The sequence below is a fragment of the Papaver somniferum genome, chromosome 7, assembly GCF_003573695.1.
Source record: "Papaver somniferum cultivar HN1 chromosome 7, ASM357369v1, whole genome shotgun sequence".
In the NCBI taxonomy this organism is placed as follows: Eukaryota; Viridiplantae; Streptophyta; class Magnoliopsida; order Ranunculales; family Papaveraceae; genus Papaver; species Papaver somniferum.
This window is the reverse complement of record NC_039364.1, coordinates 73616875-73632213: the sequence shown is the minus strand read 5'-3', so window position 1 is coordinate 73632213 and position 15339 is coordinate 73616875.

Below are 15339 nucleotides of genomic sequence, written 5' to 3'. Positions count from 1 at the left end.
ATGTAATGCATAGCTTTAAAGAAAGTAGCTCAAAACAATCGATATGCATAAAGCATCCCTGTTTTAAAGCTTGATTGAATAAGTCGCGGATTAAGCGTCTTAAAATGGCATCACGTCCAACCATCTTCGAGTGATCTTTTGGAGGCCGCATGGCGGGCCACCCTTTGGTTGATCACTCCCTATGACAGAGTGGCGAGCGGTGATCATTGAGACGCTTTATTGATCGCCTAACTCTTAATCCAAGTCATCCGACCAAGCTGGCAAAGTTGAACGGACAAGATGATTTATGGCGTATATTTGCTGCCGTTGATGGATTTAGGGTTTTTTTAGAGGTGCGCAACATCCTCTCTTTGGCTTGATTGAATTCAAACATGATTGTTTATTTTGGTGGGACCGACTGGGCATGCGTGGAGACGGCCTGATGACGTGCATGTCTACACCTCTCAGCCCCATAAAGGTTCGATGTAGGCCACTAAATTTGACCGGCAAAGATGAGTGGTCGTGATCGATTTGCGACACAAATATGATGCCGCAAAGCACAAGTTATGGTTTGAGGCCGCGTGACCTAGCACCTTTGGGGCGTGCGTTTCGAGACACCGGACCCCACTATGCATAGGTCGACCGGTCACACGTCAAGATGGGCCCACGATGATCATGTTGATATCCTTGGGGACCTCTTGAGTCTATATATACACCGTCTGTTTAGGCCAGCGAAGATGGATGGCCGTGATTGAACTACGACAGATGTGCATTGCCGCAAACCTTAATTAGGGTTTTGAAACAGTCACGCACACGTGACTTTGGCCAAACGGTTTGGCAAGTCGTGATCCTCCTTTGGGGAGATCGATCACGTGAGGCCCATGTTGGGCTGATGGTGAACGTACGTGCACCTTTCTGATGGTCCTAAATATGATCCAAGCCATCCAAATAGGCTGGTTAAGTTGGATGGTTGCGATCGATTTAAGACATTAGTGGAATTTCCGAGACCCTTAGAAGCATCACGCCTAATATGGTTTGAGCAATCGTTTCATTGCTCCATGGCCTTGTCGTGAGAAAACCGATCGGGTGAGGGAGAAGTGGGCCCGCCAATGTGTGCATTAGCACTTCCCTGATCATTTACGGGATGATCTAATCCGTCCAACTAGGCTGGCAAAGTTGGACGGTTGCGATGGTTTTAAGACTACCCTATGTTCGATCAAACCTCTACAAAGCAGTACGGCCATCCTACTTAGGGTTGGCGTTTGACGTTGCTGGGAGGTGTTCGTGTGATGTTCGACCGACTAGGGCACAAGTGGGCCCGCCGGTAGCCATCACGTCAATCGCCCATTCTTGCCAAGTTTTGGCTAGGCTTGTTAATTTGCACGACCAACTTGTGTGGCTGCGATCGTTTCTGAGACTGATATGGACAGTCCAGATTTTCCTTAAGGAAATTAAATACGTTCGACCGAGCTGAGAGTGCATCGATTCGAAATTCTCTTTTGTCAGAGAATAATGTAGCTTGTACGGGTATTTCGTACATGTCTCAAAATTGGCACTTGGAGATTCATGTAACTCTGTTGAGAGTGAACACTCAGTCGTCATGTCATGCTAGCAATGAGAGTTCGGCGAGGAACAACACAGGAAATACTAGGCAAATCACGCTTTAGTTAATAATGCTAAAATTCACATAATATTTGGGATTGTTGCTACATGCACCATTCTGGGTGAATTTTGTATATTTATTGAATTGCTTCGAATAAATAAAGTGAAGAGGTACTCATCACCTATCAAACGGCTTTACCCTTTGCAGGATGTCAGCGCATTAAATTTGGTTTTATAATTTTATCCCTGAACTAAAATCCACCATCAACATTAAGTCCCCTTCCAAGCACATAATGGTTGCACTATTGTGGGGTAGGCATTAGATGGTGACGTACACAACGTAAGAGATCGAGATAAAAGACGTTTACCTGGATGATGTATGACCGACCGTGTTGGAAATCATCCATGTGGTACGCCGTGTGTGACCACGAGCTTTGGTGGGACCGATTTCCTCCTTTGAGTGTTTGAGCCAAGAAGGGAATCCCTCTTCTATTATAATTCCTTAATTACTCGTATATAAAAGGGTGTTAACCCTTATATTTTTCTTATTTCTTCCTCTCTTTTTTTCTTCTTTTTTTTCGCTCGACCAACTCCATCATGACTTGCTGTTGTCGTAGACGAGTCTCGCTGTTGCTGTCGGACCTTCGCCGCCGACGTACCTCCGCCACTCGTGCTCCGCCGTTCGTCCGCCGACGAGGAGGTAAGTACTTCACCGTCTCTCTTTGTTCTAACATTGCTTTTTTTTGTGTGGATGTAAACCCTAGTTCTTAGGTAAACCTCTTTTACTCTTGAGAAAACCATCCCGTTGTAGATGAAACTTCTTTGCGAGGCATATCATGAATAATTCCACCAACGAAATTGATAGAAAAGCCATCGATATTGCTAGGATTGCTTAGTAAAACAGCCCATGAATCCTATGAATATACTGTTTTTGCTCCTTTTTTCGTCGTTGCATGCAAAGCCTAGCCTTAGGTTGTAATTTGATAAAACCATGGCTTAGACTCCGTAGACACAACCCCATGGATAAACTCATTCGCTCCTCCCCCCATAGAAAAATCGCGTCACAATTACTTGTCCCGCAGCTTGCATGCCAAACGAACGTGGGTCCCACCGTATGCATGTTTCGATCAAACGTGGTGGCCACCGTGTGCATGTTTCGATCAAACGTGGGGGCCACCGTGTGCCTGTTTCGCTCAAGCGTGGGCCCGTCGTGCGCCTGCTTCCCTCGAATGTGAACGTGGGCTTGCTGTGTACATACTCTTCCACGACCAATGGAGTATGCTTCATTGGCCGTGGGCACATACTCCACGAAAAGATTTTTTTTTATATCAGCTCTAACTATTAACACCCATATTGCGTGATTTCTCCCTACGAAGTAGTGACTCTTTTTCCATTTCACTCCATTGTAATTGTTGAAAATGAACAAAGAGGCTCTTGTTAAGATGTCACCTGGGGATAATGTTGTTGTCAAGTCGGGAGGTGTCAACAACTCCAAAGACATGCCAAATATAGATGATGAGTTGTTTACTGCGCCTTTTCCAAACGTTAGAACTCATCCAGGCCATAAGTGGACCCTACTCACTGGCTCGGAAAATGAAGAGGCTACTCCATCCGCTTCTCCAGCATACGTGATGAGATTTTGTCTTCGGAAGAATGAATATCCACCTTCTCCCATTGATTACAAGGTCTGTCATACTCCACTGAGCTCTTATGAAGGATGGATGAGGCGTCTGTTGGGAAATGAGTGTATCAGAGATAACTTGACCAAAGCGCGGATCATCGAGGTTGTTATGGCGTCTGCAACTATTCACATTACGAAAGATGCTGCTGGTTTGATTACTTTCATTTCTCTATGACGCCCTTCCACGCACACGACCGTATGCAGATGGGGAGAAATGACCATTACCTTGGAAATCATGGCCGTGTTGATGAATCTTCCTATTGCTGGAAGTTTCCATTATAATCTACCTGCTGCAGAAAGCGTTGTCCTCGATGCTATACTTCAGAAGGTAGGAGAGTATGAACAACAGAAAAAGGACGCGAAATATTTTTACACTTGGTGGGTGTCTGAGTGGTCTCCCGCAAAACCAAAGCCGGGTCAAGCACTGGATGATGAACTCAACGTAGTTGCGTTTCTGTTTTTGTGGCTGTCTAGGGACATCTTTGATGACGGTCCTTGGAAGAAGACTATAAAAGAGGATCTCGTCATGTTTGTTATAAAGTTAGCGAAAGGTGTGGTCCTCCCTTTGGGCGCCTTATTCCTTGGATCGCTGTATTCTCATCTGGATGCTTTGGCGGTAGACATGCATGCTTCCAACGGGTATAAGAAAGTGGAATCGCATATCCATGTTGTTTTTCTTCAGGCATGTCTGTGGGAATATTTCAAAGGTTACGCCCCTGTCCCTGCAACTTCGTTTTCTGGTTTGTATGGCGGCTCAAGGATACTCCGTTGGCAGAACAGACTCCCAAAACTCGATTTGAGATTTGTGGATTTTATCGATAACGTGTATGCCATAGATTTCCGTCCGTGGGGACCGGTTCATTCTTCCGTGGTTCAACCGGAAACTTTCACTACTGCCCCTGACATTGTGTTGCACACTGAGGGAAAAACCATGAATCCTGGAGAAATCATTTTCCTGCGAAGCTGCATGCCAGGATATATTCCATCTTTCTTTGATGAACTCCTTACTGTTGTTCCTTATAATATAGACAAGGCCGCCCGTCAAATGGGATTTGATCAGGGAATTCCATTCCGTCGTCCTCCAATGCCTTCAAAGGATCTCGTTCCATCTGTTCTCAATGTTGACATCTTCACACCATAGCGAAGTCTTCCATTCTTGCCTCTTGGAAGAAGGCCATATGCGACTGGTGGGTATAGCGTTTTTGGCAAGGAGATCTGTTAGATTTTCAAAAGTTATCGGAAGAAGTTGCGACAGTTCCCCGCGGCGAGCCATCCTCCGAAATTTTGAAGCAGCACAAACGATTGAAGCCGCTTCCGGGTAAACGAACCAGGGATAGTACTACTGATGACTGCAGTTCCCAGGATGCAGGAGTGAGGTCTAAGAAGCAGGCGTGTAGTCCCGTGGTCTTCAATTCCTCTCATATGCAGGTACTTTGAACTTCTTCCTTTTGATCATCCCATTTTCTTTATATCAGGAATTCCTCGCTGAATGTGCTCCTTATTCAGGGTCTCAGGAAGGAAGACGCTTTTACAATGTTGGCGCGTAGTCATAACGCAACTTAATTTAGAGAAATCTGGCGATGTTGGACCTGCTTTAGAGAAGTCTGGCGATGCTGGACCTTCTTTAGAGAAGTCTGGCGATGCTGGACCTGCTTTAGAGAAGTCTGGCGATACTGATCCTCTTGAAAGTGATGAAAAGGATGATGCAAACTCAGTTGGCGACGAAGAAAGTGTCTTCCAGAGCGGAAAGGAGTCTGATCGTTTCATTGAACTTGTGGATGGAACCGTGGCACAAATCAACATTCAGGGCGAAGCGAACGACGCGGGGAATGCCAGAGAGGCTACATCCATGATTCCAGAGGTGTTTCCCTCTGAAAAATCTTCCGCAGTTAATAAAGCGTTGGTGATGCATCCTGTCCCTAGAGCTGTCTTCGATCCTCCTTTCGATACTCCTTACTCAAATCATGTGCTGGTTGGAGGATTTAGCGTGCCGGCTAAGTATGAGGAGTTATACACCAAAATATGGAGAAAACATGGTCATATTGCCACTTCGAGAAAACTTAAGAGTCGCTTCGCATTGGCCAAACGTGTTGAAAAAGCTTTATCCACCATCTATGGCATGAACTTCGTGACTGGGCGCACAGTTTCTGAAGAGATAATTTCAAATTGGGAGTTCCACCGGGACGTGTTCATGCAGTATGAGTTCAACGCTTCTTGGTTTTACGAAGGATTCTCTGAAATCGAAAAGCTTCATAAGCTGCAAGGTGAGATGCGTGAAGTTCCTTCCGCAGACTGCATTGCTCGCCAGGAAGAAGAGATCGAAAGGTTGTCTAAGGAGCTGAAGCTGAAACAAGCCGCTCTCCAGAGTATGAAAGCTGCTTTTTCCCAGAAGAACTAGTTGCTGCTAAAGGATTTCCCTTAAATGTTTTACATCTTTTTTAGTCATGTTTTTTCCTTTCTTAGGTGGTTTGAGTGATGTGAGGAAATTCTTTCGCATCTTGATTTTGGGTCTTTGAATTAATAGGTGGTTGAATTTTGAATTGGTTTATTTTGAGACAGTTTTGAACGGAATTTGCATTCTGGTTATGAATAATGTGGTTATTCTAACGATGTCTTATGGAATTGCAAATATCGTGTGAAAATGGAAAACATAAAAGGGGAAAGATAGGTACGATGTCTAAGGTGATTTACATCATTGAACCTCTTTCTCAGTATGGGACGCCAAGTCCCCAGTAGATTCTAAAACTATCTTTCTCGTAAAATTGTTTAACAGAACTTTCTTGCTCTTCGAAATTCCATTTGCATGAAACTAGATCTTCCCAAGTACCCACTTCAAGAAAACCGTACGTACTAATCTTCGGATAGAGAAAACAACTCTTCTGAATTAAGCTTCTTCTGGACGATGCGTTTCAGGGCGTTGCATTTACTGGTAGGGTGATGAATAAACAGGTGATAATGACAATATCTCAGATTTATTATTTCTTGATCAATCGGTTGAAGCCACACAGGAGGCAGCTGCACCTCTCCGTCTCGTACCCATACCTCCAACAACTCCAAGATTTTCTTCATCGAGAGCGGGAAATGCGGGTATTGGTGGACCCGGGAAAGCGTATAAAATTGAAGCAAAATGAAACGGGCCTACAGTAATACCGCAAGTGCACGGTCGTCAGTTGTAGCTCGTGCAAGTACGGGTCGATCCACAGAGACTGGGTGTGTTTGGAGTTCTCTAGCTATTTTGGGCTCTAATTTGTTGTTGGTTAACTATGAAGCCTTTTGGGCTTTGGGCTTAGGGTACCTTTGGATTATAGGCTTGTTGCCTTAATGAAATGAACTGAGCTTGGTAACAGTGAATTGGGCCTTGGGATTGAATTTGGGCTTGGGCTTAGTGTAATGAACTGAGCCTGGTAACAGTGAACTGTGGTCTGGGCCTTGGAGAGGAAGCAGCAGCAGCAGTGGTGGCTTCTGCAGCAGCAGAAGCAGTGCACTGCAGCAGCAGAAGCAGTGCACAGCAGCTGGGGGAGACAAGGCAGCAGAGCACTAGGGGAGAACAAGGCAGTAGCAAGTAGTAAAAGCAGTGAATGCAGTAACAAGAACAGGAGAAACAAAAGAGAAGCAAGAGCAAATAGTGGCAGTGAAACTGTGATATTTACAAAGCAATGAAGATGGTAGTGAAATAATGAGACAATGGAAATGAAGCAAAGAGAAAAACCAAAGCAGTGAAGTAAATGTGACAGTGACAGAACAATGAAACTAAACAAGAACAATGGAACCAAGGCCTAAGCCAAGGGCAGGGGTGTGAAGAAGACAGTGAAGTAAAAAAAAAGGAAAAAAAGCAAAGCCAAGGCAATGGCTTTAGGCATTCATCTAGAGTGGGAAGAGAACCAGCTTGCTCACAGTCACTAGTGAGCACTAGTTTCTCCCCACTGCTCAATCAACTCAATGCTCTAAGGCTCTAACCTAGCATTGACACACAACAGTAAACTAATCCTAACATTTGAGAAGCTAACAGTTGACAAAACAAGAGAGCCTAGGCATACAACTAGAGTGGGAAGAGAACCAGCTTGCTCACAGTCACTAGTGAGCACTAGTTTCTCCCCACTGCTCAATCAATCCAATGCTTCAAAGGCTTTAGCCTAACATTCACACAAAACAGTAAACATCACAGAGATAACATAGTAACATACACAAATCAGGAGCATTTACAGTGAAATTAAACAGTGCAACATTCTAATTAAACTATCCTAACATAGATTAAACAATGAAACATTAACAAAATTTACAAAATAAATTAACAGTAACACAGACAATTAACAGCAAACACTAAGAATAAAATTGAAAATTGAAATTAACTGAATTTGAAATTAAAACTAACCTAAACATGGAATTAAACAATAAAGTATGGAATTGAAATTTGGACAGTGGCAGCAAATGAAGAACCCTAAATTAACAGAACCCTAACTGTTTATGAAATTGAAATTAGAATTTTACAAACTAAAATTAAACCTAATTGGTAACTTGGCTAGTCCAAGAACACCCTTCTCTCTACACATCAGTTGCCTTTTATAGTTTACAACAAAATCCCTAATTTTGAGAAACCCTAAAATTTGAAAACCCTAAATTGATTTGGGGAAAATCAAATTCTCTCACCCATGTGTGAATTCTGCTCGACCCATGCCCTGTTGATGTTCCCTCTGCTCCTCCTCAGCTCGAACTGCTCCCAATTGCGTCTACTGATGCCCTAGCTTTTCTCTTTCTTATCTGTAGCACCTAGGGTTGATGCTAAGAACAAGAAAGGGAAATACTAGGGAGCTGGATGATGGTGATGGATCTGATTTGGTCGAGAGAATGGAGATGGTGAAGCTCGAGGTGGTGATGGAAGAGATGGTGGTGGCAGTGGAGTTGCAGGCGGTATGGTGGTGGAGAAGAAGTTTTGGGGAAAGAAAATGATTTGGGAAGAAGAGGGTGTTTGGATTGAGGTCGATGGGTTCGATGGCTAAGGTGTTGAGCGGGTGCATCAAACTTTGATGTCTAGCGAGGAGACGCGTTGGATGTGAAGATGGTTGGTAGATCTAACGGTGGTATGAGAGATGAATCACTTCGACCGTTGGATTGTGAAATACAACAAAGTTAACGGCGAAGATCGAGGTTAGGTGCTGTAGTGTTTAGCGGAAGTATCGATATTTGATGCACATGCATAGGAGCGACCGTAGGATTCAAATGCAATCTAATCTGAAGGCTTGGAATTTAAGCACTATGGTGTTTGACAAGAACCTCGGATTTTGATCCACTCTACTGAAGAGACCATTGGATTTCGATGTAATCCCATCTAACGGCTGAGAATGGAGGCGGGTATGGATATAGAAAATGGGTTTGGGTAAGGGTTTTGGGCCTTGGGTATGCCAAGCCCATATCTTCTTTAAGCACAATTCTTCCTGTTTGAGCCCACTTCTAGCATTTTGGTCTTGTGCGCACCATTCTTCGCGGCTTCCTTGCGTAATTTCTTCCGGCTTTTCACCACTCTTCAGCTCTTTTCCGCTCCGCAAGTCATCCAGACTTTATTTATTACCTAAAAATGCAAGATTAAGTAAGAAAAATATTTATTCTTGAAAACAATGAAAATACAGAATATGGGATAAAATATAGAATTAATGCACAAAAGATGAGTTAAATGCCAAGAAAAATATATAGAAATATGCACTTTTAGCACTCATCAAATACCCCCAAACCTGAATTTTACTTGTCCTCAAGTAAAACAAAACTAAGGAAATCCTACCTATACCACTGTCGCTGGTCTCTCGAATGCATTTAGCGTATGCACTAAGCCTTTTAAACCACTAAGTGTCCCTAGTGGACGAGTTAAGTCTCGTGAAGGTTTGCTTAGAACGTACCTACAAAGTTCTAGGTCAAAATATAAGCTCAGATTCCATCAAATGTGACATGTGCAAGTCAGTTAAGCTCACAGCAAAATGGAGATGTCAATCTAGCTATCGAGGCACAATCCTAGCACTGATAACAAAAAAAGGACATGTGATAAGAGTGTAAAGTGTATCTACACATGTGTAAAGAAAGATCTGAAGTTATGACTACTAATCACCAAGAGATAGTTTCTCAGGCTAAGAACCAAGGTCGAAATCTAGCTAGCTGTCCGGACTTTACGAGAATTGTGAATGAGTAGGAGGTATTTCACAATCACTCGCGTTGTACATCAATGGCATACACCCTCCTTGCTTATTACAATAAAACACAAAAGATGATTCTTTACATGACTCTTATTTACATTGACTACTCTCTTTTATTTTTGGAACAAGAGAGAATGGAATTGAAAAATACATGATTTTTTTTTTTTTTTTTTTTTTTTTTTTTTTTTTTTTGATAAGGAAACAGTTTTGATACATATACAAAAGGAAACAAAAATTACATGACACTTTGCAAGAGGTAGCCCTTTTTGATGCACCCAGTTAAATTCGATGGTTGTCTTTCTTAATGTAACCTCCACCTTCTATCCCAACCAACCAAAGAACAAGCTAGTCAAGTTTCGTTCAGTATTCTAAAGTGATTGGCAATCGTAACTTCCTATCAAACACCTTGAAGATCGAGGCCATACATGTATTGGTAGATCGTGCGCGTGCAAATTTCTTATCACTATGTGAATTGTGCTAGAATCAGGGTGCCTAAATATCTAGACTAAGACTCCTAATAATTACATATTTGCACAAGAGTCAACATTTCAAGGTAATTGAGCTCCATTTTTATGATTTTTCATTTTTTTAATTTTTTATTTTGATTTTTCAATTTTTTTGGAATTTTTCAATTTTTTCAAAAAGATGGAGTTTTGTTTTCAATTATGGCATATTATCAAAGTATCTACTTTTCACCCCCAAACCTAAACTAAACATTGTCCTCAATGTTTCAAAATATGAACAAAATTATAATACAACATATGAAGAGGATCATGTTGAGTAGAGAAAAAGGAAAGAGAATACCCGATTTCGGGGAAAGTAATATTAGAACTCCGTTATTCAAGGCAAAAATCCATCATATGTCAGCCGAGATCATATTGGATTAGCAAAATATATACAAAAGGAACAAAAGGGTTTTTTTTTTAAGAAATTTTATCTACTGGATTATATACAAAAAATTCACCATACACTAACAATCTAAAGAGTTGAGGATCAACCCAAAAGACAAAGTGTAAAGGTTTCAACAGCTTCACACAAATATAACAGGAAAGAAACGCAAGTGAAACTGTGAAACAAAATGAGCTACCCCCAAACCTGGATTTTTCAACGGATAAAATTTTGGAAACAAAATCTCGCAGTTTTGGGGGTTCATCATGCACAAGGTCTAGCTCGAAATGAACTTTGCTAGGGACGGGCAAACATGCTAATTCCAACTGTGGTTCCTCAAATGTATTATATTTGGATGAAAAATAGTCCAAGAGGACTTGGGAAGCACACAGTTCCAAACCTAGATTAGGCATTTTCAGAAAAATTGGTTTTACAATATCGGTACAAACCAAATCTAGATTGGGTGGAGGGCCAACAGATTGTGACTTATGTAGGACGATAGGCACATCATTATTAATCACATCAACATCTCCTAAGTCTTCTACAAGTGTCATAACATGCTCACAATCATCAAACAAATTGGCAAGATCACAATCAGAGTCATCAACATCATCAACAAATTTATTCTCATGCATCGGCAAATCAGGAGAAATATCACAATGTGACCTAGGTAGAGAATCAGACACATCAAATATATTTTCATGCATATTAGTGTCTACAGAAGATTCAACTATTCCTATGTCATGCTCATCTTCACAGAATAATTGTACGAATCCCATGTCAATATCAAAATCATATGAATTACAATGAGTATTAGAAAAACAACATTCATGAAGGTCGAGGGCGAGAAGCCATATGTTATTGAACCAACAGGTTCCACAATATTTTCATGTTCTTCTAACATATCATCATAATCATCATAATCATCATGATGGTAGCATGCATATTGGTCCTCATTAAAAGTGGTGGTGTCATTAGTCGATTCATGTTCCTCTAAATTAGGTTCATATTCAACATCATTTACATGAATGGGACTAGACACTTCATTAGGGACAACATACATTTCCTCATGAATTTCCTCCTTTTGTAGGTGAAGCAAAATCTGATCTAAATGCCTGAATTCGTGATGTAGATCTATCGAAGTTTTGTTCACTGAGTCTGAAAGCTTCTGTGGTGGAGTCTAAATTCATGGGAGTGCAAAATTCTTCATGTTCAAATTGTGGTGATTGGTACATGTGTGCATGGTCATTAGGGTTTATAAAAGATTGATCGCAACCCTCAAAGGATTGATTATGGTCCCAATGACTACCATTCTCACAATTTATGGGCATTTCATACCTTGGATTTTCTCTAGATTGCCTAAAATTATACAAAATATGACAATTCTCAACAGGGTGGTCTAAACTACCACATGCGGGACATGCATATATTTCAGGTTGCCTAAGAAAATTAGATGTCACAGATTCCTCATGTGATTGCATTTCTAAAGCTGCGATTCGAGCTTCTAATTGATCCACAAGAGATGATTGTGAGAGTGAGGTATTAGCAAAATGTTCATTTTCACGTTGTGGCGAATGATGCATGTGTGAATAGTCATTAGGGTTCATGTATTGAGGCTCGGGACTTTGAAAATGTCCATAATAATTCCTATGACTATTGACATCATGGTCTATGGGAGGTTCATAACGTGAAGTATGTCCACACGCAAGTTCTCTAAGGGATTTGTTGTATTCCCCAACTGTAGACCAAGATCTAGACATGATTGGGCTCAAAAGCTAAGTAACTATGTTACAAAGCCGAAAATTTGGTTTTTAATGGGTTTGGATTTTTGGGAAAATTTTGGTTTTTATGGGTAACATTTGGTTTTGTCGGGTTTGAAAAAGAAATTTGGTTTTTAATGGGTTTTAGAAAATTTGGACTTAATGGGAAAAGAAAACACTTTGGTTTACTGGGTTTTGAAAACTTTGGTTTTAGACTTTGAAGACAAAGCCCATTTGGGAGCTTTTGGTTTTGATGGGAGCAAATTTGGTTTTAAAGAGGTAGAAAAATTTGGTTTTTAATTGGGAGCAAAAATTTTGGTTTTAGTATTGGGAGCAAGAATTTTGGTTTTAGTATTAGGAGCAAGAATTTTGGTTTTAGTGTTGGGAGCAAGCCCACATTGGTGGGAGAAATTGCTTTGCCAAGGGAAGGTGAACTAAGCCCACAATGTGTATGCAAACTGAAGCCCAATGTAGCTTTTGAAATAGCCCAACTGTTGCTTGTTTGGTCTGAGGCCCAGTTGGGCTTTCAAAAGTTCAGTTTTTCTAATTTAAAACTACAGGCCCAAATCAATCTAACACCACAAGCCCACAAGCAATTAAACAACACAAGCCCACAAGAAATTAATTACAAACCCAACAGAAAAATGGAAAAAATTATTACAAGCCCACAAATTAAAAATGGAAGCCCACAGGTTGGGTTCTCTTAATGGGTTTAGGCTTACTTGCTTAAGCACAGCCCAGCTGCTCAGTTTGGTTGCAAAAGCCCAGTTGGGCTTTGGATCATCCTAAGCTTTTGTCTTTGTTGAGGCCCAGTTGGGCTTGGCTTATGAATGGCAGCAGCACCACTTCAGGCCTAGCAGCAGGGGCAGATCAGCAGCAGCAGCAACAGCACAACAGCAGGCTTTGCAGGTTCACAGGGCCACAGCAGAGCCACAGCAGAAGGCAGCAGCAGTTAGCAGGAAGGCTTCAGGCAGCAGTTCTTGGCAAGCAAGTCTCAGGAGGGGCAGTTCAGCAGCAATTCAGGGGCAGCCTTAGCAGCAAGAGGCTCTCAGGCACAGCAGCAGCTTCTCCAGCACTTGCCTTGGCAGCAGCAGCAGCAGACAGCAAGGAAGAAAAGCAGCAACAGGAAGCAGCAGCAGCAGCAACACCTGTTGGCTCAAAAAGAGAAGTAAGTTTCTTGCTAGAAGCTAAGAAATTCAGCTGCACTACACAGCAGCTACTAAAACAGCAAGTTACACTAAAATGCAAGAATGCAATGCATGATGAGTACGCTAGAATGAAACAATATGCAAAAACAGCCAAGAAAAATTCAACACAACACAACCAAGTCCCCGGCAGCGGCGCCAAAAACTTGGTCGACCCGGGAAAGCGTGTGAAAATTAAGCGCAATAAAACGGGCCTACAGTAATACCGCAAGTGCACGGTCGTCAGTTGTAGCTCGTGCAAGTACGGGTCGATCCACAGAGACTGGGTGTGTTTGGAGTTCTCTAGCTATTTTGGGCTCTAATTTGTTGTTGGTTAACTATGAAGCCTTTTGGGCTTTGGGCTTAGGGTACCTTTGGATTATAGGCTTGTTGTCTTAATGAAATGAACTGAGCTTGGTAACAGTGAATTGGGCCTTGGGATTGAATTTGGGCTTGGGCTTAGTGTAATGAACTGAGCCTGGTAACAGTGAACTGTGGTCTGGGCCTTGGAGAGGAAGCAGCAGCAGCAGTGGTGGCTTCTGCAGCAGCAGAAGCAGTGCACAGCAGCTGGGGGAGACAAGGCAGCAGAGCACTAGGGGAGAACAAGGCAGTAGCAAGTAGTAAAAGCAGTGAATGCAGTAACAAGAACAGGAGAAACAAAAGAGAAGCAAGAGCAAATAGTGGCAGTGAAACTGTGATATTTACAAAGCAATGAAGATGGTAGTGAAATAATGAGACAATGGAAATGAAGCAAAGAGAAAAACCAAAGCAGTGAAGTAAATGTGACAGTGACAGAACAATGAAACTAAACAAGAACAATGGAACCAAGGCCTAAGCCAAGGGCAGGGGTGTGAAGAAGACAGTGAAGTAAAAAAAAAGGAAAAAAAGCAAAGCCAAGGCAATGGCTTTAGGCATTCATCTAGAGTGGGAAGAGAACCAGCTTGCTCACAGTCACTAGTGAGCACTAGTTTCTCCCCACTGCTCAATCAACTCAATGCTCTAAGGCTCTAACCTAGCATTGACACACAATAGTAAACTAATCCTAACATTTGAGAAGCTAACAGTTGACAAAACAAGAGAGCCTAGGCATACAACTAGAGTGGGAAGAGAACCAGCTTGCTCACAGTCACTAGTGAGCACTAGTTTCTCCACGCTGCTCAATCAATCCAATGCTTCAAAGGCTTTAGCCTAACATTCACACAAAACAGTAAACATCACAGAGATAACATAGTAACATACACAAATCAGGAGCATTTACAGTGAAATTAAACAGTGCAACATTCTAATTAAACTATCCTAACATAGATTAAACAATGAAACATTAACAAAATTTACAAAATAAAATTAACAGTAACACAGACAATTAACAGCAAACACTAAGAGTAAAATTGAAAATTGAAATTAACTGAATTTGAAATTAAAACTAACCTAAACATGGAATTAAACAATAAAGTATGGAATTGAAATTTGGACAGTGGCAGCAAATGAAGAACCCTAAATTAACAGAACCCTAACTGTTTATGAAATTGAAATTAGAATTTTACAAACTAAAATTAAACCTAATTGGTAACTTGGCTAGTCCAAGAACACCCTTCTCTCTACACATCAGTTGCCTTTTATAGTTTACAACAAAATCCCTAATTTTGAGAAACCCTAAAATTTGAAAACCCTAAATTGATTTGGGGAAAATCAAATTCTCTCACCCATGTGTGAATTCTGCTCGACCCATGCCCTGTTGATGTTCCCTCTGCTCCTCCTCAGCTCGAACTGCTCCCAATTGCGTCTACTGATGCCCTAGCTTTTCTCTTTCTTATCTGTAGCACCTAGGGTTGATGCTAAGAACAAGAAAGGGAAATACTAGGGAGCTGGATGATGGTGATGGCTCTGATTTGTTCGAGAGAATGGAGATGGTGAAGCTCGAGGTGGTGATGGAAGAGATGGTGGTGGTAGTGGAGTTGCAGGAGGTATGGTGGTGGAGAAGAATTTTTGGGGAAAGAAAATGATTTGGGAAGAAGAGGGTGTTTGGCTTGAGGTCGATGGGTTTGATGGCTAAGGTGTTGAGCGGG